Below are 27,795 nucleotides of genomic sequence, written 5' to 3'. Positions count from 1 at the left end.
TGCACAGAATTTAGCAAGGGCCTCGCACCTTCTGATGCATCAGGTAGGTGCACAATAGCATAGCCTAACCCTCTGTACTTTGGTCTATATTGATGCGGGACATAGACAGCCAGCTGATGACCAATCCATTAGTGCAATGGATGGCTGGAAGCATTTGTCTTTGCCTTTGCAATACCACAGAAGCAATGCATGGTCAATGTACAGCAATGACACACCTGTGTGAACAGCCAGGAGACCCCCCCCCCCCCCCATGTTATGTTACATAGTTACATAGTTAGTACGGTCGAAAAAAGACATATGTCCATCAAGTTCAACCAGGGAATTAAGGGGTAGGGGTGTGGCGCGATATTGGGGAAGGGATGAGATTTTATATTTCTTCATAAGCATTAATCTTATTTTGTCAATTAGGAACATTCAGCACCCACCCGCTATCAAGGCAGCTGCCTATCATGTCATGCCCTACCTGCACAGGTGTGCTGGCTACTCAAATGATCCAATTAAGGAGGCCATTTAGTCAGCAGCAGCAGAAGTCCTGTGCCTGGACGCTCCAACAGCGGCCAGACACAAGCAGAAGCAGAAGCAGCAGAAGCAGCAGCAGCACCACCTTTTGTTTTTTGGCTGCAGCAGCAGCAAGGCCCACAGGGCTGGCTAGCTGGCTAGCCAGCAAGCAGGTAGCAATGAAAGTAGGAATCTTTCTTTTTAACCCTGTAAGGGGGTGGTGCACTGTACCCGAAGATACTGCCATATCGGGTCAATGCATAGGGCGACGGAAGCAAGCTTCGAAATCGGCCCCCGTTCTCAAAAATCCATTTAATATATGGTCCCCAGATAGGGGACGTATCAGATATTAAACTGATAAGAACAGATACTACACTTGATCTTAGCCAAAAGGCCGAGAAGCGATAACCGTGAAAGGGGCGGGCCCAACAAGGTGCCCTTCATGGGCACTATCACTGCTTGCTGTCAGGGAGGCTGCCAGACAATTTTCCATGCACACTCTGGGCTGGGGGGCAGTCAACCACCAGTACACACAGCAGAACCTAAACCCATACCATTATTGCTAAGCAGCAAGACAGGGGCCCATTGCACTCCCACGGGGCCTTTTTAAATGCAATCCATAACCCGGATTTGCCAGGAACCCTTCTTACTCCTCCTACTTGCATGTGACACTGGGCTTAGGATCTGCATAGGAAACACACACACAAGCACACACCTACCTTTGTTGCCTGCAGATGCCTCCTTGGCTGTCCCCAAACGGTATCAAACCAACACCCACGGGAAGCTGTAAGCATAGAGGACATGCCTGCACCCCATTGGACTTACCTGTGTGGGTTAAACCCGGGTTATTTGACAACCTATGGCGGTGATGGTTCTGCTCAGGCAGAGCAGTGCTGATGCTCCTCATAAAGCTGTCGCTGCTGTGAAGGTTCTAGGTGACATCACAAATCCCTATGGTTACATACACAACAAAGCTGGGTTGTTGTTGTTTACACTCTGCAAGGCCTGTGGAAGTGAGTGACATCATAGCACTGTAGTTCTGAGGGTTCTAGATGGATGCAACAATCTCCTGTTGCTTCTATGAAGGCCATAATAGACGACATCACCAAACAGCTCCATAGTCACATACACAGCAAAGGAGAGATGTTGTTTACACCTAGTGATGTCAGTGGTATTGAGTGACATCACAGCACAGTGCTAAGGCTCCTGGGCCTGGACACAGCAGCGGCTGCAATATCTCAACGGAGAATACGTTTATATATATGTGTGTGTGTGCGCGTATATATATATATATATATATATATATATATATATATATATATATATTTCTCCGCCGAAATCACTTTTAAACCCATTTCCACCTTTTTTTCCCTTCTCTTCCTCTTACTTTTTTTTCACGTTTTTTTACGTTTTTCTCCTTTTCGCCTCTTTTCTGGGCGTATTATTCTTCTTTTTCTTCTTTTTTTTCGTCTAATGCATACCCCATCAGTGCAGCAATGCTTATTCAATACCGCCAGCAGATGGAGACACTGGGGGATAATTTTCTAAGGATTTATACTGATTTTTCCTGTCTGAATTTGTCGCACAGAAAGTTGCAGGCCAAATATGTGTGACATTTCTGCGACTTTAGCTTCTAGAGCATTTTTACAACATTATACATAGGTGCTGAATACATAAAAAGCGACTGTTCAGCGACAGACAAGTCGCATCGGCTGAAAGTAGGCCAGAATGTCAGTCCATGTTGGAGCAGGTTTAGATACAGTCTAAAGTATAGATCTCAAAGTCTGTGCACAGAATTTAGCAAGGGCCTCGCACCTTCTGATGCATCAGGTAGGTGCACAATAGCATAGCCTAACCCTCTGTACTTTGGTCTATATTGATGCGGGACATAGACAGCCAGCTGATGACCAATCCATTAGTGCAATGGATGGCTGGAAGCATTTGTCTTTGCCTTTGCAATACCACAGAAGCAATGCATGGTCAATGTACAGCAATGACACACCTGTGTGAACAGCCAGGAGACCCCCCCCCCCCCCCCATGTTATGTTACATAGTTACATAGTTAGTACGGTCGAAAAAAGACATATGTCCATCAAGTTCAACCAGGGAATTAAGGGGTAGGGGTGTGGCGCGATATTGGGGAAGGGATGAGATTTTATATTTCTTCATAAGCATTAATCTTATTTTGTCAATTAGGAACATTCAGCACCCACCCGCTATCAAGGCAGCTGCCTATCATGTCATGCCCTACCTGCACAGGTGTGCTGGCTACTCAAATGATCCAATTAAGGAGGCCATTTAGTCAGCAGCAGCAGAAGTCCTGTGCCTGGACGCTCCAACAGCGGCCAGACACAAGCAGAAGCAGAAGCAGCAGAAGCAGCAGCAGCACCACCTTTTGTTTTTTGGCTGCAGCAGCAGCAAGGCCCACAGGGCTGGCTAGCTGGCTAGCCAGCAAGCAGGTAGCAATGAAAGTAGGAATCTTTCTTTTTAACCCTGTAAGGGGGTGGTGCACTGTACCCGAAGATACTGCCATATCGGGTCAATGCATAGGGCGACGGAAGCAAGCTTCGAAATCGGCCCCCGTTCTCAAAAATCCATTTAATATATGGTCCCCAGATAGGGGACGTATCAGATATTAAACTGATAAGAACAGATACTACACTTGATCTTAGCCAAAAGGCCGAGAAGCGATAACCGTGAAAGGGGCGGGCCCAACAAGGTGCCCTTCATGGGCACTATCACTGCTTGCTGTCAGGGAGGCTGCCAGACAATTTTCCATGCACACTCTGGGCTGGGGGGCAGTCAACCACCAGTACACACAGCAGAACCTAAACCCATACCATTATTGCTAAGCAGCAAGACAGGGGCCCATTGCACTCCCACGGGGCCTTTTTAAATGCAATCCATAACCCGGATTTGCCAGGAACCCTTCTTACTCCTCCTACTTGCATGTGACACTGGGCTTAGGATCTGCATAGGAAACACACACACAAGCACACACCTACCTTTGTTGCCTGCAGATGCCTCCTTGGCTGTCCCCAAACGGTATCAAACCAACACCCACGGGAAGCTGTAAGCATAGAGGACATGCCTGCACCCCATTGGACTTACCTGTGTGGGTTAAACCCGGGTTATTTGACAACCTATGGCGGTGATGGTTCTGCTCAGGCAGAGCAGTGCTGATGCTCCTCATAAAGCTGTCGCTGCTGTGAAGGTTCTAGGTGACATCACAAATCCCTATGGTTACATACACAACAAAGCTGGGTTGTTGTTGTTTACACTCTGCAAGGCCTGTGGAAGTGAGTGACATCATAGCACTGTAGTTCTGAGGGTTCTAGATGGATGCAACAATCTCCTGTTGCTTCTATGAAGGCCATAATAGACGACATCACCAAACAGCTCCATAGTCACATACACAGCAAAGGAGAGATGTTGTTTACACCTAGTGATGTCAGTGGTATTGAGTGACATCACAGCACAGTGCTAAGGCTCCTGGGCCTGGACACAGCAGCGGCTGCAATATCTCAACGGAGAATACGTTTATATATATGTGTGTGTGTGCGCGTATATATATATATATATATATATATATATATATATATATTTCTCCGCCGAAATCACTTTTAAACCCATTTCCACCTTTTTTTCCCTTCTCTTCCTCTTACTTTTTTTTCACGTTTTTTTACGTTTTTCTCCTTTTCGCCTCTTTTCTGGGCGTATTATTCTTCTTTTTCTTCTTTTTTTCCGTCTAATGCATACCCCATCAGTGCAGCAATGCTTCAATACCGCCAGCAGATGGAGACACTGGGGGATAATTTTCTAAGGATTTATACTGATTTTTCCTGTCTGAATTTGTCGCACAGAAAGTTGCAGGCCAAATATGTGTGACATTTCTGCGACTTTAGCTTCTAGAGCATTTTTACAACATTATACATAGGTGCTGAATACATAAAAAGCGACTGTTCAGCGACAGACAAGTCGCATCGGCTGAAAGTAGGCCAGAATGTCAGTCCATGTTGGAGCAGGTTTAGATACAGTCTAAAGTATAGATCTCAAAGTCTGTGCACAGAATTTAGCAAGGGCCTCGCACCTTCTGATGCATCAGGTAGGTGCACAATAGCATAGCCTAACCCTCTGTACTTTGGTCTATATTGATGCGGGACATAGACAGCCAGCTGATGACCAATCCATTAGTGCAATGGATGGCTGGAAGCATTTGTCTTTGCCTTTGCAATACCACAGAAGCAATGCATGGTCAATGTACAGCAATGACACACCTGTGTGAACAGCCAGGAGACCCCCCCCCCCCCATGTTATGTTACATAGTTACATAGTTAGTACGGTCGAAAAAAGACATATGTCCATCAAGTTCAACCAGGGAATTAAGGGGTAGGGGTGTGGCGCGATATTGGGGAAGGGATGAGATTTTATATTTCTTCATAAGCATTAATCTTATTTTGTCAATTAGGAACATTCAGCACCCACCCGCTATCAAGGCAGCTGCCTATCATGTCATGCCCTACCTGCACAGGTGTGCTGGCTACTCAAATGATCCAATTAAGGAGGCCATTTAGTCAGCAGCAGCAGAAGTCCTGTGCCTGGACGCTCCAACAGCGGCCAGACACAAGCAGAAGCAGAAGCAGCAGAAGCAGCAGCAGCACCACCTTTTGTTTTTTGGCTGCAGCAGCAGCAAGGCCCACAGGGCTGGCTAGCTGGCTAGCCAGTAAGCAGGTAGCAATGAAAGTAGGAATCTTTCTTTTTAACCCTGTAAGGGGGTGGTGCACTGTACCCGAAGATACTGCCATATCGGGTCAATGCATAGGGCGACGGAAGCAAGCTTCGAAATCGGCCCCCGTTCTCAAAAATCCATTTAATATATGGTCCCCAGATAGGGGACGTATCAGATATTAAACTGATAAGAACAGATACTACACTTGATCTTAGCCAAAAGGCCGAGAAGCGATAACCGTGAAAGGGGCGGGCCCAACAAGGTGCCCTTCATGGGCACTATCACTGCTTGCTGTCAGGGAGGCTGCCAGACAATTTTCCATGCACACTCTGGGCTGGGGGGCAGTCAACCAACCACCAGTACACACAGCAGAACCTAAACCCATACCATTATTGCTAAGCAGCAAGACAGGGGCCCATTGCACTCCCACGGGGCCTTTTTAAATGCAATCCATAACCCGGATTTGCCAGGAACCCTTCTTACTCCTCCTACTTGCATGTGACACTGGGCTTAGGATCTGCATAGGAAACACACACACAAGCACACACCTACCTTTGTTGCCTGCAGATGCCTCCTTGGCTGTCCCCAAACGGTATCAAACCAACACCCACGGGAAGCTGTAAGCATAGAGGACATGCCTGCACCCCATTGGACTTACCTGTGTGGGTTAAACCCGGGTTATTTGACAACCTATGGCGGTGATGGTTCTGCTCAGGCAGAGCAGTGCTGATGCTCCTCATAAAGCTGTCGCTGCTGTGAAGGTTCTAGGTGACATCACAAATCCCTATGGTTACATACACAACAAAGCTGGGTTGTTGTTGTTTACACTCTGCAAGGCCTGTGGAAGTGAGTGACATCATAGCACTGTAGTTCTGAGGGTTCTAGATGGATGCAACAATCTCCTGTTGCTTCTATGAAGGCCATAATAGACGACATCACCAAACAGCTCCATAGTCACATACACAGCAAAGGAGAGATGTTGTTTACACCTAGTGATGTCAGTGGTATTGAGTGACATCACAGCACAGTGCTAAGGCTCCTGGGCCTGGACACAGCAGCGGCTGCAATATCTCAACGGAGAATACGTTTATATATATGTGTGTGTGTGCGCGTATATATATATATATATATATATATATATATATTTCTCCGCCGAAATCACTTTTAAACCCATTTCCACCTTTTTTTCCCTTCTCTTCCTCTTACTTTTTTTTCACGTTTTTTTACGTTTTTCTCCTTTTCGCCTCTTTTCTGGGCGTATTATTCTTCTTTTTCTTCTTTTTTTTCGTCTAATGCATACCCCATCAGTGCAGCAATGCTTATTCAATACCGCCAGCAGATGGAGACACTGGGGGATAATTTTCTAAGGATTTATACTGATTTTTCCTGTCTGAATTTGTCGCACAGAAAGTTGCAGGCCAAATATGTGTGACATTTCTGCGACTTTAGCTTCTAGAGCATTTTTACAACATTATACATAGGTGCTGAATACATAAAAAGCGACTGTTCAGCGACAGACAAGTCGCATCGGCTGAAAGTAGGCCAGAATGTCAGTCCATGTTGGAGCAGGTTTAGATACAGTCTAAAGTATAGATCTCAAAGTCTGTGCACAGAATTTAGCAAGGGCCTCGCACCTTCTGATGCATCAGGTAGGTGCACAATAGCATAGCCTAAGCCTCTGTACTTTGGTCTATATTGATGCGGGACATAGACAGCCAGCTGATGACCAATCCATTAGTGCAATGGATGGCTGGAAGCATTTGTCTTTGCCTTTGCAATACCACAGAAGCAATGCATGGTCAATGTACAGCAATGACACACCTGTGTGAACAGCCAGGAGACCCCCCCCCCCCCCCCATGTTATGTTACATAGTTACATAGTTAGTACGGTCGAAAAAAGACATATGTCCATCAAGTTCAACCAGGGAATTAAGGGGTAGGGGTGTGGCGCGATATTGGGGAAGGGATGAGATTTTATATTTCTTCATAAGCATTAATCTTATTTTGTCAATTAGGAACATTCAGCACCCACCCGCTATCAAGGCAGCTGCCTATCATGTCATGCCCTACCTGCACAGGTGTGCTGGCTACTCAAATGATCCAATTAAGGAGGCCATTTAGTCAGCAGCAGCAGAAGTCCTGTGCCTGGACGCTCCAACAGCGGCCAGACACAAGCAGAAGCAGAAGCAGCAGAAGCAGCAGCAGCACCACCTTTTGTTTTTTGGCTGCAGCAGCAGCAAGGCCCACAGGGCTGGCTAGCTGGCTAGCCAGCAAGCAGGTAGCAATGAAAGTAGGAATCTTTCTTTTTAACCCTGTAAGGGGGTGGTGCACTGTACCCGAAGATACTGCCATATCGGGTCAATGCATAGGGCGACGGAAGCAAGCTTCGAAATCGGCCCCCGTTCTCAAAAATCCATTTAATATATGGTCCCCAGATAGGGGACGTATCAGATATTAAACTGATAAGAACAGATACTACACTTGATCTTAGCCAAAAGGCCGAGAAGCGATAACCGTGAAAGGGGCGGGCCCAACAAGGTGCCCTTCATGGGCACTATCACTGCTTGCTGTCAGGGAGGCTGCCAGACAATTTTCCATGCACACTCTGGGCTGGGGGGCAGTCAACCACCAGTACACACAGCAGAACCTAAACCCATACCATTATTGCTAAGCAGCAAGACAGGGGCCCATTGCACTCCCACGGGGCCTTTTTAAATGCAATCCATAACCCGGATTTGCCAGGAACCCTTCTTACTCCTCCTACTTGCATGTGACACTGGGCTTAGGATCTGCATAGGAAACACACACACAAGCACACACCTACCTTTGTTGCCTGCAGATGCCTCCTTGGCTGTCCCCAAACGGTATCAAACCAACACCCACGGGAAGCTGTAAGCATAGAGGACATGCCTGCACCCCATTGGACTTACCTGTGTGGGTTAAACCCAGGTTATTTGACAACCTATGGCGGTGATGGTTCTGCTCAGACAGAGCAGTGCTGATGCTCCTCATAAAGCTGTCGCTGCTGTGAAGGTTCTAGGTGACATCACAAATCCCTATGGTTACATACACAACAAAGCTGGGTTGTTGTTGTTTACACTCTGCAAGGCCTGTGGAAGTGAGTGACATCATAGCACTGTAGTTCTGAGGGTTCTAGATGGATGCAACAATCTCCTGTTGCTTCTATGAAGGCCATAATAGACGACATCACCAAACAGCTCCATAGTCACATACACAGCAAAGGAGAGATGTTGTTTACACCTAGTGATGTCAGTGGTATTGAGTGACATCACAGCACAGTGCTAAGGCTCCTGGGCCTGGACACAGCAGCGGCTGCAATATCTCAACGGAGAATACGTTTATATATATGTGTGTGTGTGCGCGTATATATATATATATATATATATATATATATATATATATATATATATATTTCTCCGCCGAAATCACTTTTAAACCCATTTCCACCTTTTTTTCCCTTCTCTTCCTCTTACTTTTTTTTCACGTTTTTTTACGTTTTTCTCCTTTTCGCCTCTTTTCTGGGCGTATTATTCTTCTTTTTCTTCTTTTTTTCCGTCTAATGCATACCCCATCAGTGCAGCAATGCTTATTCAATACCGCCAGCAGATGGAGACACTGGGGGATAATTTTCTAAGGATTTATACTGATTTTTCCTGTCTGAATTTGTCGCACAGAAAGTTGCAGGCCAAATATGTGTGACATTTCTGCGACTTTAGCTTCTAGAGCATTTTTACAACATTATACATAGGTGCTGAATACATAAAAAGCGACTGTTCAGCGACAGACAAGTCGCATCGGCTGAAAGTAGGCCAGAATGTCAGTCCATGTTGGAGCAGGTTTAGATACAGTCTAAAGTATAGATCTCAAAGTCTGTGCACAGAATTTAGCAAGGGCCTCGCACCTTCTGATGCATCAGGTAGGTGCACAATAGCATAGCCTAACCCTCTGTACTTTGGTCTATATTGATGCGGGACATAGACAGCCAGCTGATGACCAATCCATTAGTGCAATGGATGGCTGGAAGCATTTGTCTTTGCCTTTGCAATACCACAGAAGCAATGCATGGTCAATGTACAGCAATGACACACCTGTGTGAACAGCCAGGAGACCCCCCCCCCCCCCCATGTTATGTTACATAGTTACATAGTTAGTACGGTCGAAAAAAGACATATGTCCATCAAGTTCAACCAGGGAATTAAGGGGTAGGGGTGTGGCGCGATATTGGGGAAGGGATGAGATTTTATATTTCTTCATAAGCATTAATCTTATTTTGTCAATTAGGAACATTCAGCACCCACCCGCTATCAAGGCAGCTGCCTATCATGTCATGCCCTACCTGCACAGGTGTGCTGGCTACTCAAATGTTCCAATTAAGGAGGCCATTTAGTCAGCAGCAGCAGAAGTCCTGTGCCTGGACGCTCCAACAGCGGCCAGACACAAGCAGAAGCAGAAGCAGCAGAAGCAGCAGAAGCAGCAGAAGCAGCAGCAGCACCACCTTTTGTTTTTTGGCTGCAGCAGCAGCAAGGCCCACAGGGCTGGCTAGCTGGCTAGCCAGCAAGCAGGTAGCAATGAAAGTAGGAATCTTTCTTTTTAACCCTGTAAGGGGGTGGTGCACTGTACCCGAAGATACTGCCATATCGGGTCAATGCATAGGGCGACGGAAGCAAGCTTCGAAATCGGCCCCCGTTCTCAAAAATCCATTTAATATATGGTCCCCAGATAGGGGACGTATCAGATATTAAACTGATAAGAACAGATACTACACTTGATCTTAGCCAAAAGGCCGAGAAGCGATAACCGTGAAAGGGGCGGGCCCAACAAGGTGCCCTTCATGGGCACTATCACTGCTTGCTGTCAGGGAGGCTGCCAGACAATTTTCCATGCACACTCTGGGCTGGGGGGCAGTCAACCACCAGTACACACAGCAGAACCTAAACCCATACCATTATTGCTAAGCAGCAAGACAGGGGCCCATTGCACTCCCACGGGGCCTTTTTAAATGCAATCCATAACCCGGATTTGCCAGGAACCCTTCTTACTCCTCCTACTTGCATGTGACACTGGGCTTAGGATCTGCATAGGAAACACACACACAAGCACACACCTACCTTTGTTGCCTGCAGATGCCTCCTTGGCTGTCCCCAAACGGTATCAAACCAACACCCACGGGAAGCTGTAAGCATAGAGGACATGCCTGCACCCCATTGGACTTACCTGTGTGGGTTAAACCCGGGTTATTTGACAACCTATGGCGGTGATGGTTCTGCTCAGGCAGAGCAGTGCTGATGCTCCTCATAAAGCTGTCGCTGCTGTGAAGGTTCTAGGTGACATCACAAATCCCTATGGTTACATACACAACAAAGCTGGGTTGTTGTTGTTTACACTCTGCAAGGCCTGTGGAAGTGAGTGACATCATAGCACTGTAGTTCTGAGGGTTCTAGATGGATGCAACAATCTCCTGTTGCTTCTATGAAGGCCATAATAGACGACATCACCAAACAGCTCCATAGTCACATACACAGCAAAGGAGAGATGTTGTTTACACCTAGTGATGTCAGTGGTATTGAGTGACATCACAGCACAGTGCTAAGGCTCCTGGGCCTGGACACAGCAGCGGCTGCAATATCTCAACGGAGAATACGTTTATATATATGTGTGTGTGTGTGCGTATATATATATATATATATATATATATATATATATATATATTTCTCCGCCGAAATCACTTTTAAACCCATTTCCACCTTTTTTTCCCTTCTCTTCCTCTTACTTTTTTTTCACGTTTTTTTTACGTTTTTCTCCTTTTCGCCTCTTTTCTGGGCGTATTATTCTTCTTTTTCTTCTTTTTTTTCGTCTAATGCATACCCCATCAGTGCAGCAATGCTTATTCAATACCGCCAGCAGATGGAGACACTGGGGGATAATTTTCTAAGGATTTATACTGATTTTTCCTGTCTGAATTTGTCGCACAGAAAGTTGCAGGCCAAATATGTGTGACATTTCTGCGACTTTAGCTTCTAGAGCATTTTTACAACATTATACATAGGTGCTGAATACATAAAAAGCGACTGTTCAGCGACAGACAAGTCGCATCGGCTGAAAGTAGGCCAGAATGTCAGTCCATGTTGGAGCAGGTTTAGATACAGTCTAAAGTATAGATCTCAAAGTCTGTGCACAGAATTTAGCAAGGGCCTCGCACCTTCTGATGCATCAGGTAGGTGCACAATAGCATAGCCTAACCCTCTGTACTTTGGTCTATATTGATGCGGGACATAGACAGCCTGCTGATGACCAATCCATTAGTGCAATGGATGGCTGGAAGCATTTGTCTTTGCCTTTGCAATACCACAGAAGCAATGCATGGTCAATGTACAGCAATGACACACCTGTGTGAACAGCCAGGAGACCCCCCCCCCCCATGTTATGTTACATAGTTACATAGTTAGTCCGGTCGAAAAAAGACATATGTCCATCAAGTTCAACCAGGGAATTAAGGGGTAGGGGTGTGGCGCGATATTGGGGAAGGGATGAGATTTTATATTTCTTCATAAGCATTAATCTTATTTTGTCAATTAGGAACATTCAGCACCCACCCGCTATCAAGGCAGCTGCCTATCATGTCATGCCCTACCTGCACAGGTGTGCTGGCTACTCAAATGATCCAATTAAGGAGGCCATTTAGTCAGCAGCAGCAGAAGTCCTGTGCCTGGACGCTCCAACAGCGGCCAGACACAAGCAGAAGCAGAAGCAGCAGAAGCAGCAGCAGCACCACCTTTTGTTTTTTGGCTGCAGCAGCAGCAAGGCCCACAGGGCTGGCTAGCTGGCTAGCCAGCAAGCAGGTAGCAATGAAAGTAGGAATCTTTCTTTTTAACCCTGTAAGGGGGTGGTGCACTGTACCCGAAGATACTGCCATATCGGGTCAATGCATAGGGCGACGGAAGCAAGCTTCGAAATCGGCCCCCGTTCTCAAAAATCCATTTAATATATGGTCCCCAGATAGGGGACGTATCAGATATTAAACTGATAAGAACAGATACTACACTTGATCTTAGCCAAAAGGCCGAGAAGCGATAACCGTGAAAGGGGCGGGCCCAACAAGGTGCCCTTCATGGGCACTATCACTGCTTGCTGTCAGGGAGGCTGCCAGACAATTTTCCATGCACACTCTGGGCTGGGGGGCAGTCAACCACCAGTACACACAGCAGAACCTAAACCCATACCATTATTGCTAAGCAGCAAGACAGGGGCCCATTGCACTCCCACGGGGCCTTTTTAAATGCAATCCATAACCCGGATTTGCCAGGAACCCTTCTTACTCCTCCTACTTGCATGTGACACTGGGCTTAGGATCTGCATAGGAAACACACACACAAGCACACACCTACCTTTGTTGCCTGCAGATGCCTCCTTGGCTGTCCCCAAACGGTATCAAACCAACACCCACGGGAAGCTGTAAGCATAGAGGACATGCCTGCACCCCATTGGACTTACCTGTGTGGGTTAAACCCGGGTTATTTGACAACCTATGGCGGTGATGGTTCTGCTCAGGCAGAGCAGTGCTGATGCTCCTCATAAAGCTGTCGCTGCTGTGAAGGTTCTAGGTGACATCACAAATCCCTATGGTTACATACACAACAAAGCTGGGTTGTTGTTGTTTACACTCTGCAAGGCCTGTGGAAGTGAGTGACATCATAGCACTGTAGTTCTGAGGGTTCTAGATGGATGCAACAATCTCCTGTTGCTTCTATGAAGGCCATAATAGACGACATCACCAAACAGCTCCATAGTCACATACACAGCAAAGGAGAGATGTTGTTTACACCTAGTGATGTCAGTGGTATTGAGTGACATCACAGCACAGTGCTAAGGCTCCTGGGCCTGGACACAGCAGCGGCTGCAATATCTCAACGGAGAATACGTTTATATATATGTGTGTGTGTGCGCGTATATATATATATATATATAAAAACCAAAAACAGGCGCAGCACTCTCAAAAAAATGGGTGATTTAATATCTCATGTCAGCATTACAACGTTTCAACTCCTCCTGGAGCCATTTTCAAGCATAGTGATATACAAACACCACAGGGCTTTTATGCCCCAAACAATTAATTAGTGCAAAGCAATTCATAAAGTGCCAATCAAATAAGTATAATATAAAAATATAAACAGTGCATTATATAATTATATAGCACATAGTGCATCAGTGTAAATGAAGTGCTATAGTGCATACAGTGCATAAAAATATACAAAAAGTTAAAATACAGCTTGAAAATACATATCAAGATATGATTGCATATAATCATGCAATCATAAACACCTGTGTACATAATGAACATCATAAAATAGTACATACTGCATGGTACGGAGGAAACATCCACCTGCTCCTACAATGGCGCCGCGAGCGTGGGCTCCTAGCTACTGCGTCTGCGCAGACAGACTGTGAGTACTTCCGCATACACACTCGCGGTCATGTGACTCACACGCTCACGTGATCCGCTACCACGGCAACGGCCACCGCTATCTGCGAGGCAGTATACAGAGGCAGCCGGAGCACGATCGCAAGCGACAATCCAGACCGCGAGATGTGCATGTATAGAAATGAAGGAAACAAGAACACAGGTATCAGCAAAGAAGAAGGTACAAACAGGACCGTGGATTCAGATGCCAAAACAAGGGGGTTACACAGCGCATAACAGAATAGAAGAAGATTAAGAGCAAAAAGCATGAAAGAACAATTAATAAAAAGAAAAAATGATAATGAAAATAAAAAATGAATAAAAAAAAAAATAAAAAAAAAAAAAAAAAAAAAATATATAATCCATAAAGCATTGTTTCTTTTTTGTTTCTTTTTTACAATAGTGTTTTCACTGTTTTTATAGAATCTTAGTAGGGTTACACCTTGTTGGGCCAGGGATAGATAACTGACTTAACCCCTAATAGGGCCGAGGAGTCATCCATCAAAGGGGGGACGCCTGTGTTCAGGACCGTCAAGCCCTCACCCCACTGGATTCACCCCACCTGGGCTATATTCAAGGGCGCCCGCTTATCCAGCAGCGCTGAACCCTAGGCATACTGCCTAATTTACTTCCAAATAAAAAAAACAAAAGATAAATAATAAAAAAATAATAAAAATGAATAAATAAAAAATATACAAAACAATATAAAAAAATGAAAAAATATAAAAACAGAAATGAAAAAAATAGAAATTTTTGGAAGATACCCAGAAAGATGTACTATGCGCATATATACTCCACATGATGGAATCCACCAACCACGGTCCAATCAGTACCACAACAGTGCTCAATCTGTGTAACTTTATTTAATTCATATAATAGTAATGATACAAAATATATAATTTAAAGATATTGTAGAAATTTATCATAGTTCACATATGTTGGAGTAGGTGATGTCTCCTCCGGCGGTTGAAGAAATCTAAAAATAAAAATAAAAAAACATTGTTAGAATCGTGACATTATATTTGTATATCACATTACATATGCATAGAGGAGGTAAGTATAACGATGGATAAATGGAATTCAGGGGCTATTTATAGGCCACCTCTGTTTGTAAGTTTTCTACATAATATTGAAATCCGCATTAAGGCCATAGGGACGTAATGTTTTAAGTTTATGTATCCACCATAATTCACGTCGTTTCAAAATAGCTAATCTATCACCCCCTCTCACAGGATGTGGTATATGATCAATTGCCATAAAACGTAGGTCCTTCTCCAAGTGGCCAAGCTCAGTAAAGTGCTTGGACACCGGGAGATCTAACCGACGTTTACGTATGCTAAACCTATGGTTATTAATTCTAGTTTTCAAATTCAAGGTAGTTTGCCCCACGTAGACCAAATTACATGGGCAAGTCAGAATATAAATTACCCAGGTTGAATCACACGTGAGATAAAATTTTAGAGGGTATTCCACCCTGGTCTCTGGATGTTTAAAGCTAGATCCCTTAATCATGAATTTACAATCCACACATGTTAAACATGGAAAAGAACCAAAATTTCGTATACTGAGTACAGTCTGTCTAAGGGTTTGGGGTGGGTCAATAGTAGATTTTACCAGTTTGTCCCTCAAATTTCTTGATCTTTTATAAGACATCAAGGGAAATGTGGAAAACTCCTCAATTCCCTTGAAACTTTTTTGTAATATGGTCCAGTGTTTATTAATAACACCCGCAATTTTGCCACTATGGTTATTATACACTGATGTGAAAGGAATTCTTTTTGTTTTTTGTGTCTTACTAACTTTAGTCAAAGTAGATTGTCTGTCAAGAATCTGTAATTTATTTCGCTGTCTATCAACTATATCTTTTGGATACCCTCTCTCCAAAAAATTGGAAGAGATGGTGTCCAAAGTAGAGTCCAGAATTAATTCGTCACTTACGATACGTTTTGCTCTAAGTAACTGACTGTACGGGAGTGATTCAATCATCCGTCTAGGGTGACAGCTCTTGAAATGCAATAGCGTATTTTTGTCTGTTGGTTTAGTGTACAGGGATGTAGAAATCTGTCCATTCTTTTTGCCCACCCAGACATCAAGAAAACTGATGCCCTCTAGGGAGGAAGTCATAGTAAATTCAATGTTGGGGTCAATAGAATTTAGAAATTGGTGGAATCGATTTAGTTCCTCCATAGAACCATTCCACAGGAGGAAGATGTCATCAATATATCGCCACCATGCCAGACAATGTCTGGCATGGTGGGACGGGTAGATGACATCCTCCTCCATTGTGGCGACATACAAATTGGCATACATAGGCGCGACATTCGTCCCCATAGCGGTCCCGACTAATTGTAGATAAAATTTTTCTTCAAACATAAAGTAATTATTGGTAAGTATAAGTTCTAATAAATCTAACATGAACTGTCGGGCCGCTATGGGGAATTCGGATGTCGCTAATACTCTAGAAATTGCCATTAAACCTCGTTCATGACTAATCGAGGTGTATAGACTCGTGATATCAAATGACACCAAAATTGTGTCTTCTCGAGTCTGTACATCTTGGATCTTATTTAAAAAATCAGTAGTGTCTTGTATATAGGACTGGGTCCTAAAAACAAAAGGTCTAAGAACCCTGTCGAGAAAAATGGAAGCATTACTGAGGAGTGAATTGCGCCCAGAAACTATAGGGCGGCCTGGTGGATTGACCAGAGATTTGTGTATTTTGGGGAGAACATAGATGACGGGTGTAACCGGATTCTTAACTACAAGAAATTCTCTAAGACTCTCATCAATGATGCCTTCCACAAATGCTTGTTCTACAATAGACGTAAGTTTCCCCAGTATAACTTTTTTAGGATCAAACTCTAATACCCTATAGGTCCGTACATCTAATAATTGTCGATATACCTCTTTCTTGTAATCTGCTAGGTCCATAACCACGACCCCACCCCCTTTGTCAGCGGGTTTAATGGTGAGGCCGTGGTTATGGACGAGCAGATCAATGGCTTCTTTCTCCTTTAAGGAGAGATTGTGCTGCACATTACCAGTTTGTAAAATTTTTTCTTTCAATAACTCCATATCATTCCGTACTAGTGTAATAAATGTCTCCAATGGATGGGAAACAAGTGCTGGGTTAAAAAAACTTTTGTTATATAAATCAAACTTCTTAAGTTGTAGCAAACCACCAGCTACCTGTTCTCCATGCATTGTCTCCCCACTACTTCTTACATCATTAAACCAAATTTTTAATTTAATCCGTCTGAAAAAATCCTGTAAATCACACTCTAGTTCAAACCAATTAACAGGAGATATAGGACAAAACGACAACCCTTTAGCTAATAAAGCCAATTCGCCATCAGAGAGTACATGGGAAGATATATTTACCACAGTCTGAGTATCATTCAGATCTTTCTCTTGCTGTCCTGGAATAGGGCAGGTGTTAATTTCCCTTGTTTCTGTCTTCTGGTTCTTCCTTGACCGATGTCTTTTTCGACCACCTCTTCTGGTGGGTTTCTTGTAAGGTTCACAGATGGACCCTCTCCTAAAAAATCTTTGGAAGGAGCAGGATTATTTGTAACATTCCTAGAAAAAGATTTATTAGATTTACCCCGACGGGGAGAAAAAAACTGACTGTCCGTATTATTGGACCACTGTTGATTCCATGTATAGACTCTGCCTTTAGTATAGTCCATCTGATCACGATACCATTTCCTTTTCTTTACATCCATTACTTCACTTTTAAATTTATCCATGATTTTCTTATTACCCTCCATATATGTGGAGTATTCCTCTCCCGACAACATTTTAGCCAAACTCTGTTCCAATTCATTGACTCTTGTTTGTACACCAATTAACTCATTCTGAAGATGATCCAAATTCAAAAGAATAATATCAAAAGCATATCTATCCGAAATTTCCTCAAACCTCTTCTTAAACTCTGCACTTTCTGTGTATACTGTAGGTCGCAACCGTGACCTCATTCCTCTAGGGATACGTTTGTTCTTATAATATTCTCCCAAAGTGGTAAGATGTAGTTCCATATTAATAAACCGCTTAGACTCATACTCAAAACTTCTTTTAACATCAATGATAGTAGGTGTAGCTAAAAAGGTGGCGTCCCCTTTAAGACCTCCCAAAATCCTGTCAACTTCCTCCTCAGCATATGAAGAGACATGAGAGTTAGTATTTCTATTCAAATTCTCCATAATATCAGTGTGCCAGCAAACAAATCTTCACATAAAGTCCCAAAATAATGCAGCACTACTTATCCAATCCAGCAAACAATGGTGGTGCCAGCGTCCAAAAAAAAGACTTGATCAAGGTCCTCCATAGACAAAAACCAAAAACAGGCGCAGCACTCTCAAAAAAATGGGTGATTTAATATCTCATGTCAGCATTACAACGTTTCAACTCCTCCTGGAGCCATTTTCAAGCATAGTGATATACAAACACCACAGGGCTTTTATGCCCCAAACAATTAATTAGTGCAAAGCAATTCATAAAGTGCCAATCAAATAAGTATAATATAAAAATATAAACAGTGCATTATATAATTATATAGCACATAGTGCATCAGTGTAAATGAAGTGCTATAGTGCATACAGTGCATAAAAATATACAAAAAGTTAAAATACAGCTTGAAAATACATATCAAGATATGATTGCATATAATCATGCAATCATAAACACCTGTGTACATAATGAACATCATAAAATAGTACATACTGCATGGTACGGAGGAAACATCCACCTGCTCCTACAATGGCGCCGCGAGCGTGGGCTCCTAGCTACTGCGTCTGCGCAGACAGACTGTGAGTACTTCCGCATACACACTCGCGGTCATGTGACTCACACGCTCACGTGATCCGCTACCACGGCAACGGCCACCGCTATCTGCGAGGCAGTATACAGAGGCAGCCGGAGCACGATCGCAAGCGACAATCCAGACCGCGAGATGTGCATGTATAGAAATGAAGGAAACAAGAACACAGGTATCAGCAAAGAAGAAGGTACAAACAGGACCGTGGATTCAGATGCCAAAACAAGGGGGTTACACAGCGCATAACAGAATAGAAGAAGATTAAGAGCAAAAAGCATGAAAGAACAATTAATAAAAAGAAAAAATGATAATGAAAATAAAAAATGAATAAAAAAATAAATAAAAAAAAAAAAAAAGTCCAAGCACTTTACTGAGCTTGGCCACTTGGAGAAGGACCTACGTTTTATGGCAATTGATCATATACCACATCCTGTGAGAGGGGGTGATAGATTAGCTATTTTGAAACGACGTGAATTATGGTGGATACATAAACTTAAAACATTACGTCCCTATGGCCTTAATGCGGATTTCAATATTATGTAGAAAACTTACAAACAGAGGTGGCCTATAAATAGCCCCTGAATTCCATTTATCCATCGTTATACTTACCTCCTCTATGCATATGTAATGTGATATACAAATATAATGTCACGATTCTAACAATGTTTTTTTATTTTTATTTTTAGATTTCTTCAACCGCCGGAGGAGACATCACCTACTCCAACATATGTGAACTATGATAAATTTCTACAATATCTTTAAATTATATATTTTGTATCATTACTATTATATGAATTAAATAAAGTTACACAGATTGAGCACTGTTGTGGTACTGATTGGACCGTGGTTGGTGGATTCCATCATGTGGAGTATATATGCGCATAGTACATCTTTCTGGGTATCTTCCAAAAATTTCTATTTTTTTCATTTCTGTTTTTATATTTTTTCATTTTTTTATATTGTTTTGTATATTTTTTATTTATTCATTTTTATTATTTTTTTATTATTTATCTTTTGTTTTTTTTATTTGGAAGTAAATTAGGCAGTATGCCTAGGGTTCAGCGCTGCTGGATAAGCGGGCGCCCTTGAATATAGCCCAGGTGGGGTGAATCCAGTGGGGTGAGGGCTTGACGGTCCTGAACACAGGCGTCCCCCCTTTGATGGATGACTCCTCGGCCCTATTAGGGGTTAAGTCAGTTATCTATCCCTGGCCCAACAAGGTGTAACCCTACTAAGATTCTATAAAAACAGTGAAAACACTATTGTAAAAAAGAAACAAAAAAGAAACAATGCTTTATGGATTATATATTTTTTTTTTTTTTTTTTTTTTATTTATTTTTTTATTCATTTTTTATTTTCATTATCATTTTTTCTTTTTATTAATTGTTCTTTCATGCTTTTTGCTCTTAATCTTCTTCTATTCTGTTATGCGCTGTGTAACCCCCTTGTTTTGGCATCTGAATCCACGGTCCTGTTTGTACCTTCTTCTTTGCTGATACCTGTGTTCTTGTTTCCTTCATTTCTATACATGCACATCTCGCGGTCTGGATTGTCGCTTGCGATCGTGCTCCGGCTGCCTCTGTATACTGCCTCGCAGATAGCGGTGGCCGTTGCCGTGGTAGCGGATCACGTGAGCGTGTGAGTCACATGACCGCGAGTGTGTATGCGGAAGTACTCACAGTCTGTCTGCGCAGACGCAGTAGCTAGGAGCCCACGCTCGCGGCGCCATTGTAGGAGCAGGTGGATGTTTCCTCCGTACCATGCAGTATGTACTATTTTATGATGTTCATTATGTACACAGGTGTTTATGATTGCATGATTATATGCAATCATATCTTGATATGTATTTTCAAGCTGTATTTTAACTTTTTGTATATTTTTATGCACTGTATGCACTATAGCACTTCATTTACACTGATGCACTATGTGCTATATAATTATATAATGCACTGTTTATATTTTTATATTATACTTATTTGATTGGCACTTTATGAATTGCTTTGCACTAATTAATTGTTTGGGGCATAAAAGCCCTGTGGTGTTTGTATATCACTATGCTTGAAAATGGCTCCAGGAGGAGTTGAAACGTTGTAATGCTGACATGAGATATTAAATCACCCATTTTTTTGAGAGTGCTGCGCCTGTTTTTGGTTTTTGTCTATGGAGGACCTTGATCAAGTCTTTTTTTTGGACGCTGGCACCACCATTGTTTGCTGGATTGGATAAGTAGTGCTGCATTATTTTGGGACTTTATGTGAAGATTTGTTTGCTGGCACACTGATATTATGGAGAATTTGAATAGAAATACTAACTCTCATGTCTCTTCATATGCTGAGGAGGAAGTTGACAGGATTTTGGGAGGTCTTAAAGGGGACGCCACCTTTTTAGCTACACCTACTATCATTGATGTTAAAAGAAGTTTTGAGTATGAGTCTAAGCGGTTTATTAATATGGAACTACATCTTACCACTTTGGGAGAATATTATAAGAACAAACGTATCCCTAGAGGAATGAGGTCACGGTTGCGACCTACAGTATACACAGAAAGTGCAGAGTTTAAGAAGAGGTTTGAGGAAATTTCGGATAGATATGCTTTTGATATTATTCTTTTGAATTTGGATCATCTTCAGAATGAGTTAATTGGTGTACAAACAAGAGTCAATGAATTGGAACAGAGTTTGGCTAAAATGTTGTCGGGAGAGGAATACTCCACATATATGGAGGGTAATAAGAAAATCATGGATAAATTTAAAAGTGAAGTAATGGATGTAAAGAAAAGGAAATGGTATCGTGATCAGATGGACTATACTAAAGGCAGAGTCTATACATGGAATCAACAGTGGTCCAATAATACGGACAGTCAGTTTTTTTCTCCCCGTCGGGGTAAATCTAATAAATCTTTTTCTAGGAATGTTACAAATAATCCTGCTCCTTCCAAAGATTTTTTAGGAGAGGGTCCATCTGTGAACCTTACAAGAAACCCACCAGAAGAGGTGGTCGAAAAAGACATCGGTCAAGGAAGAACCAGAAGACAGAAACAAGGGAAATTAACACCTGCCCTATTCCAGGACAGCAAGAGAAAGATCTGAATGATACTCAGACTGTGGTAAATATATCTTCCCATGTACTCTCTGATGGCGAATTGGCTTTATTAGCTAAAGGGTTGTCGTTTTGTCCTATATCTCCTGTTAATTGGTTTGAACTAGAGTGTGATTTACAGGATTTTTTCAGACGGATTAAATTAAAAATTTGGTTTAATGATGTAAGAAGTAGTGGGGAGACAATGCATGGAGAACAGGTAGCTGGTGGTTTGCTACAACTTAAGAAGTTTGATTTATATAACAAAAGTTTTTTTAACCCAGCACTTGTTTCCCATCCATTGGAGACATTTATTACACTAGTACGGAATGATATGGAGTTATTGAAAGAAAAAATTTTACAAACTGGTAATGTGCAGCACAATCTCTCCTTAAAGGAGAAAGAAGCCATTGATCTGCTCGTCCATAACCACGGCCTCACCATTAAACCCGCTGACAAAGGGGGTGGGGTCGTGGTTATGGACCTAGCAGATTACAAGAAAGAGGTATATCGACAATTATTAGATGTACGGACCTATAGGGTATTAGAGTTTGATCCTAAAAAAGTTATACTGGGGAAACTTACGTCTATTGTAGAACAAGCATTTGTGGAAGGCATCATTGATGAGAGTCTTAGAGAATTTCTTGTAGTTAAGAATCCGGTTACACCCGTCATCTATGTTCTCCCCAAAATACACAAATCTCTGGTCAATCCACCAGGCCGCCCTATAGTTTCTGGGCGCAATTCACTCCTCAGTAATGCTTCCATTTTTCTCGACAGGGTTCTTAGACCTTTTGTTTTTAGGACCCAGTCCTATATACAAGACACTACTGATTTTTTAAATAAGATCCAAGATGTACAGACTCGAGAAGACACAATTTTGGTGTCATTTGATATCACGAGTCTATACACCTCGATTAGTCATGAACGAGGTTTAATGGCAATTTCTAGAGTATTAGCGACATCCGAATTCCCCATAGCGGCCCGACAGTTCATGTTAGATTTATTAGAACTTATACTTACCAATAATTACTTTATGTTTGAAGAAAAATTTTATCTACAATTAGTCGGGACCGCTATGGGGACGAATGTCGCGCCTATGTATGCCAATTTGTATGTCGCCACAATGGAGGAGGATGTCATCTACCCGTCCCACCATGCCAGACATTGTCTGGCATGGTGGCGATATATTGATGACATCTTCCTCCTGTGGAATGGTTCTATGGAGGAACTAAATCGATTCCACCAATTTCTAAATTCTATTGACCCCAACATTGAATTTACTATGACTTCCTCCCTAGAGGGCATCAGTTTTCTTGATGTCTGGGTGGGCAAAAAGAATGGACAGATTTCTACATCCCTGTACACTAAACCAACAGACAAAAATACGCTATTGCATTTCAAGAGCTGTCACCCTAGACGGATGATTGAATCACTCCCGTACAGTCAGTTACTTAGAGCAAAACGTATCGTAAGTGACGAATTAATTCTGGACTCTACTTTGGACACCATCTCTTCCAATTTTTTGGAGAGAGGGTATCCAAAAGATATAGTTGATAGACAGCGAAATAAATTACAGATTCTTGACAGACAATCTACTTTGACTAAAGTTAGTAAGACACAAAAAACAAAAAGAATTCCTTTCACATCAGTGTATAATAACCATAGTGGCAAAATTGCGGGTGTTATTAATAAACACTGGACCATATTACAAAAAAGTTTCAAGGGAATTGAGGAGTTTTCCACATTTCCCTTGATGTCTTATAAAAGATCAAGAAATTTGAGGGACAAACTGGTAAAATCTACTATTGACCCACCCCAAACCCTTAGACAGACTGTACTCAGTATACGAAATTTTGGTTCTTTTCCATGTTTAACATGTGTGGATTGTAAATTCATGATTAAGGGATCTAGCTTTAAACATCCAGAGACCAGGGTGGAATACCCTCTAAAATTTTATCTCACGTGTGATTCAACCTGGGTAATTTATATTCTGACTTGCCCATGTAATTTGGTCTACGTGGGGCAAACTACCTTGAATTTGAAAACTAGAATTAATAACCATAGGTTTAGCATACGTAAACGTCGGTTAGATCTCCCGGTGTCCAAGCACTTTACTGAGCTTGGCCACTTGGAGAAGGACCTACGTTTTATGGCAATTGATCATATACCACATCCTGTGAGAGGGGGTGATAGATTAGCTATTTTGAAACGACGTGAATTATGGTGGATACATAAACTTAAAACATTACGTCCCTATGGCCTTAATGCGGATTTCAATATTATGTAGAAAACTTACAAACAGAGGTGGCCTATAAATAGCCCCTGAATTCCATTTATCCATCGTTATACTTACCTCCTCTATGCATATGTAATGTGATATACAAATATAATGTCACGATTCTAACAATGTTTTTTTATTTTTATTTTTAGATTTCTTCAACCGCCGGAGGAGACATCACCTACTCCAACATATGTGAACTATGATAAATTTCTACAATATCTTTAAATTATATATTTTGTATCATTACTATTATATGAATTAAATAAAGTTACACAGATTGAGCACTGTTGTGGTACTGATTGGACCGTGGTTGGTGGATTCCATCATGTGGAGTATATATGCGCATAGTACATCTTTCTGGGTATCTTCCAAAAATTTCTATTTTTTTCATTTCTGTTTTTATATTTTTTCATTTTTTTATATTGTTTTGTATATTTTTTATTTATTCATTTTTATTATTTTTTTATTATTTATCTTTTGTTTTTTTTATTTGGAAGTAAATTAGGCAGTATGCCTAGGGTTCAGCGCTGCTGGATAAGCGGGCGCCCTTGAATATAGCCCAGGTGGGGTGAATCCAGTGGGGTGAGGGCTTGACGGTCCTGAACACAGGCGTCCCCCCTTTGATGGATGACTCCTCGGCCCTATTAGGGGTTAAGTCAGTTATCTATCCCTGGCCCAACAAGGTGTAACCCTACTAAGATTCTATAAAAACAGTGAAAACACTATTGTAAAAAAGAAACAAAAAAGAAACAATGCTTTATGGATTATATATTTTTTTTTTTTTTTTTTTTTTATTTATTTTTTTATTCATTTTTTATTTTCATTATCATTTTTTCTTTTTATTAATTGTTCTTTCATGCTTTTTGCTCTTAATCTTCTTCTATTCTGTTATGCGCTGTGTAACCCCCTTGTTTTGGCATCTGAATCCACGGTCCTGTTTGTACCTTCTTCTTTGCTGATACCTGTGTTCTTGTTTCCTTCATTTCTATACATGCACATCTCGCGGTCTGGATTGTCGCTTGCGATCGTGCTCCGGCTGCCTCTGTATACTGCCTCGCAGATAGCGGTGGCCGTTGCCGTGGTAGCGGATCACGTGAGCGTGTGAGTCACATGACCGCGAGTGTGTATGCGGAAGTACTCACAGTCTGTCTGCGCAGACGCAGTAGCTAGGAGCCCACGCTCGCGGCGCCATTGTAGGAGCAGGTGGATGTTTCCTCCGTACCATGCAGTATGTACTATTTTATGATGTTCATTATGTACACAGGTGTTTATGATTGCATGATTATATGCAATCATATCTTGATATGTATTTTCAAGCTGTATTTTAACTTTTTGTATATTTTTATGCACTGTATGCACTATAGCACTTCATTTACACTGATGCACTATGTGCTATATAATTATATAATGCACTGTTTATATTTTTATATTATACTTATTTGATTGGCACTTTATGAATTGCTTTGCACTAATTAATTGTTTGGGGCATAAAAGCCCTGTGGTGTTTGTATATCACTATGCTTGAAAATGGCTCCAGGAGGAGTTGAAACGTTGTAATGCTGACATGAGATATTAAATCACCCATTTTTTTGAGAGTGCTGCGCCTGTTTTTGGTTTTTGTCTATGGAGGACCTTGATCAAGTCTTTTTTTTGGACGCTGGCACCACCATTGTTTGCTGGATTGGATAAGTAGTGCTGCATTATTTTGGGACTTTATATATATATATATATATATATATATATATATATTTCTCCGCCGAAATCACTTTTAAACCCATTTCCACCTTTTTTTCCCTTCTCTTCCTCTTACTTTTTTTTCACGTTTTTTTACGTTTTTCTCCTTTTCGCCTCTTTTCTGGGCGTATTATTCTTCTTTTTCTTCTTTTTTTTCGTCTAATGCATACCCCATCAGTGCAGCAATGCTTATTCAATACCGCCAGCAGATGGAGACACTGGGGGATAATTTTCTAAGGATTTATACTGATTTTTCCTGTCTGAATTTGTCGCACAGAAAGTTGCAGGCCAAATATGTGTGACATTTCTGCGACTTTAGCTTCTAGAGCATTTTTACAACATTATACATAGGTGCTGAATACATAAAAAGCGACTGTTCAGCGACAGACAAGTCGCATCGGCTGAAAGTAGGCCAGAATGTCAGTCCATGTTGGAGCAGGTTTAGATACAGTCTAAAGTATAGATCTCAAAGTCTGTGCACAGAATTTAGCAAGGGCCTCGCACCTTCTGATGCATCAGGTAGGTGCACAATAGCATAGCCTAACCCTCTGTACTTTGGTCTATATTGATGCGGGACATAGACAGCCAGCTGATGACCAATCCATTAGTGCAATGGATGGCTGGAAGCATTTGTCTTTGCCTTTGCAATACCACAGAAGCAATGCATGGTCAATGTACAGCAATGACACACCTGTGTGAACAGCCAGGAGACCCCCCCCCCCCCCATGTTATGTTACATAGTTACATAGTTAGTACGGTCGAAAAAAGACATATGTCCATCAAGTTCAACCAGGGAATTAAGGGGTAGGGGTGTGGCGCGATATTGGGGAAGGGATGAGATTTTATATTTCTTCATAAGCATTAATCTTATTTTGTCAATTAGGAACATTCAGCACCCACCCGCTATCAAGGCAGCTGCCTATCATGTCATGCCCTACCTGCACAGGTGTGCTGGCTACTCAAATGATCCAATTAAGGAGGCCATTTAGTCAGCAGCAGCAGAAGTCCTGTGCCTGGACGCTCCAACAGCGGCCAGACACAAGCAGAAGCAGCAGAAGCAGCAGCAGCACCACCTTTTGTTTTTTGGCTGCAGCAGCAGCAAGGCCCACAGGGCTGGCTAGCTGGCTAGCCAGCAAGCAGGTAGCAATGAAAGTAGGAATCTTTCTTTTTAACCCTGTAAGGGGGTGGTGCACTGTACCCGAAGATACTGCCATATCGGGTCAATGCATAGGGCGACGGAAGCAAGCTTCGAAATCGGCCCCCGTTCTCAAAAATCCATTTAATATATGGTCCCCAGATAGGGGACGTATCAGATATTAAACTGATAAGAACAGATACTACACTTGATCTTAGCCAAAAGGCCGAGAAGCGATAACCGTGAAAGGGGCGGGCCCAACAAGGTGCCCTTCATGGGCACTATCACTGCTTGCTGTCAGGGAGGCTGCCAGACAATTTTCCATGCACACTCTGGGCTGGGGGGCAGTCAACCACCAGTACACACAGCAGAACCTAAACCCATACCATTATTGCTAAGCAGCAAGACAGGGGCCCATTGCACTCCCACGGGGCCTTTTTAAATGCAATCCATAACCCGGATTTGCCAGGAACCCTTCTTACTCCTCCTACTTGCATGTGACACTGGGCTTAGGATCTGCATAGGAAACACACACACAAGCACACACCTACCTTTGTTGCCTGCAGATGCCTCCTTGGCTGTCCCCAAACGGTATCAAACCAACACCCACGGGAAGCTGTAAGCATAGAGGACATGCCTGCACCCCATTGGACTTACCTGTGTGGGTTAAACCCGGGTTATTTGACAACCTATGGCGGTGATGGTTCTGCTCAGGCAGAGCAGTGCTGATGCTCCTCATAAAGCTGTCGCTGCTGTGAAGGTTCTAGGTGACATCACAAATCCCTATGGTTACATACACAACAAAGCTGGGTTGTTGTTGTTTACACTCTGCAAGGCCTGTGGAAGTGAGTGACATCATAGCACTGTAGTCTGAGGGTTCTAGATGGATGCAACAATCTCCTGTTGCTTCTATGAAGGCCATAATAGACGACATCACCAAACAGCTCCATAGTCACATACACAGCAAAGGAGAGATGTTGTTTACACCTAGTGATGTCAGTGGTATTGAGTGACATCACAGCACAGTGCTAAGGCTCCTGGG

At 42.5% G+C, this 27,795-nt stretch overlaps 7 non-coding genes across 7 annotated transcripts; all 7 read right to left on the bottom strand.

Annotated features, from left to right (window-relative positions):
• Positions 1-713: 713 nt before the first annotated feature.
• On the bottom strand, positions 714-904 carry LOC130349331 (U2 spliceosomal RNA). The gene has a single exon (XR_008886683.1). It is a non-coding gene; the product is annotated as a U2 spliceosomal RNA (small nuclear RNA).
• A 2,095-nt stretch (positions 905-2,999) lies between these two features.
• LOC130349330 (U2 spliceosomal RNA) lies at positions 3,000-3,190 on the bottom strand. The gene has a single exon (XR_008886682.1). It is a non-coding gene; the product is annotated as a U2 spliceosomal RNA (small nuclear RNA).
• Positions 3,191-5,271: 2,081 nt separating this feature from the next.
• On the bottom strand, positions 5,272-5,462 carry LOC130349329 (U2 spliceosomal RNA). Its single transcript, XR_008886681.1, has one exon. It is a non-coding gene; the product is annotated as a U2 spliceosomal RNA (small nuclear RNA).
• Positions 5,463-7,547: 2,085 nt separating this feature from the next.
• LOC130349328 (U2 spliceosomal RNA) lies at positions 7,548-7,738 on the bottom strand. Its single transcript, XR_008886680.1, has one exon. It is a non-coding gene; the product is annotated as a U2 spliceosomal RNA (small nuclear RNA).
• A 2,114-nt stretch (positions 7,739-9,852) lies between these two features.
• Positions 9,853-10,043, bottom strand: LOC130349327 (U2 spliceosomal RNA). Its single transcript, XR_008886679.1, has one exon. It is a non-coding gene; the product is annotated as a U2 spliceosomal RNA (small nuclear RNA).
• Positions 10,044-12,129: 2,086 nt separating this feature from the next.
• Positions 12,130-12,320, bottom strand: LOC130349325 (U2 spliceosomal RNA). Its single transcript, XR_008886678.1, has one exon. It is a non-coding gene; the product is annotated as a U2 spliceosomal RNA (small nuclear RNA).
• A 14,480-nt stretch (positions 12,321-26,800) lies between these two features.
• On the bottom strand, positions 26,801-26,991 carry LOC130349317 (U2 spliceosomal RNA). The gene has a single exon (XR_008886676.1). It is a non-coding gene; the product is annotated as a U2 spliceosomal RNA (small nuclear RNA).
• Between the last annotated feature and the right edge of the window lie 804 nt (positions 26,992-27,795).

Source organism: Hyla sarda, unplaced genomic scaffold (assembly GCF_029499605.1).
Source record: "Hyla sarda isolate aHylSar1 unplaced genomic scaffold, aHylSar1.hap1 scaffold_91, whole genome shotgun sequence".
NCBI classification, from domain to species: domain Eukaryota; kingdom Metazoa; phylum Chordata; class Amphibia; order Anura; family Hylidae; genus Hyla; species Hyla sarda.
This window is presented reverse-complemented; position numbering and strand designations above follow the sequence as displayed.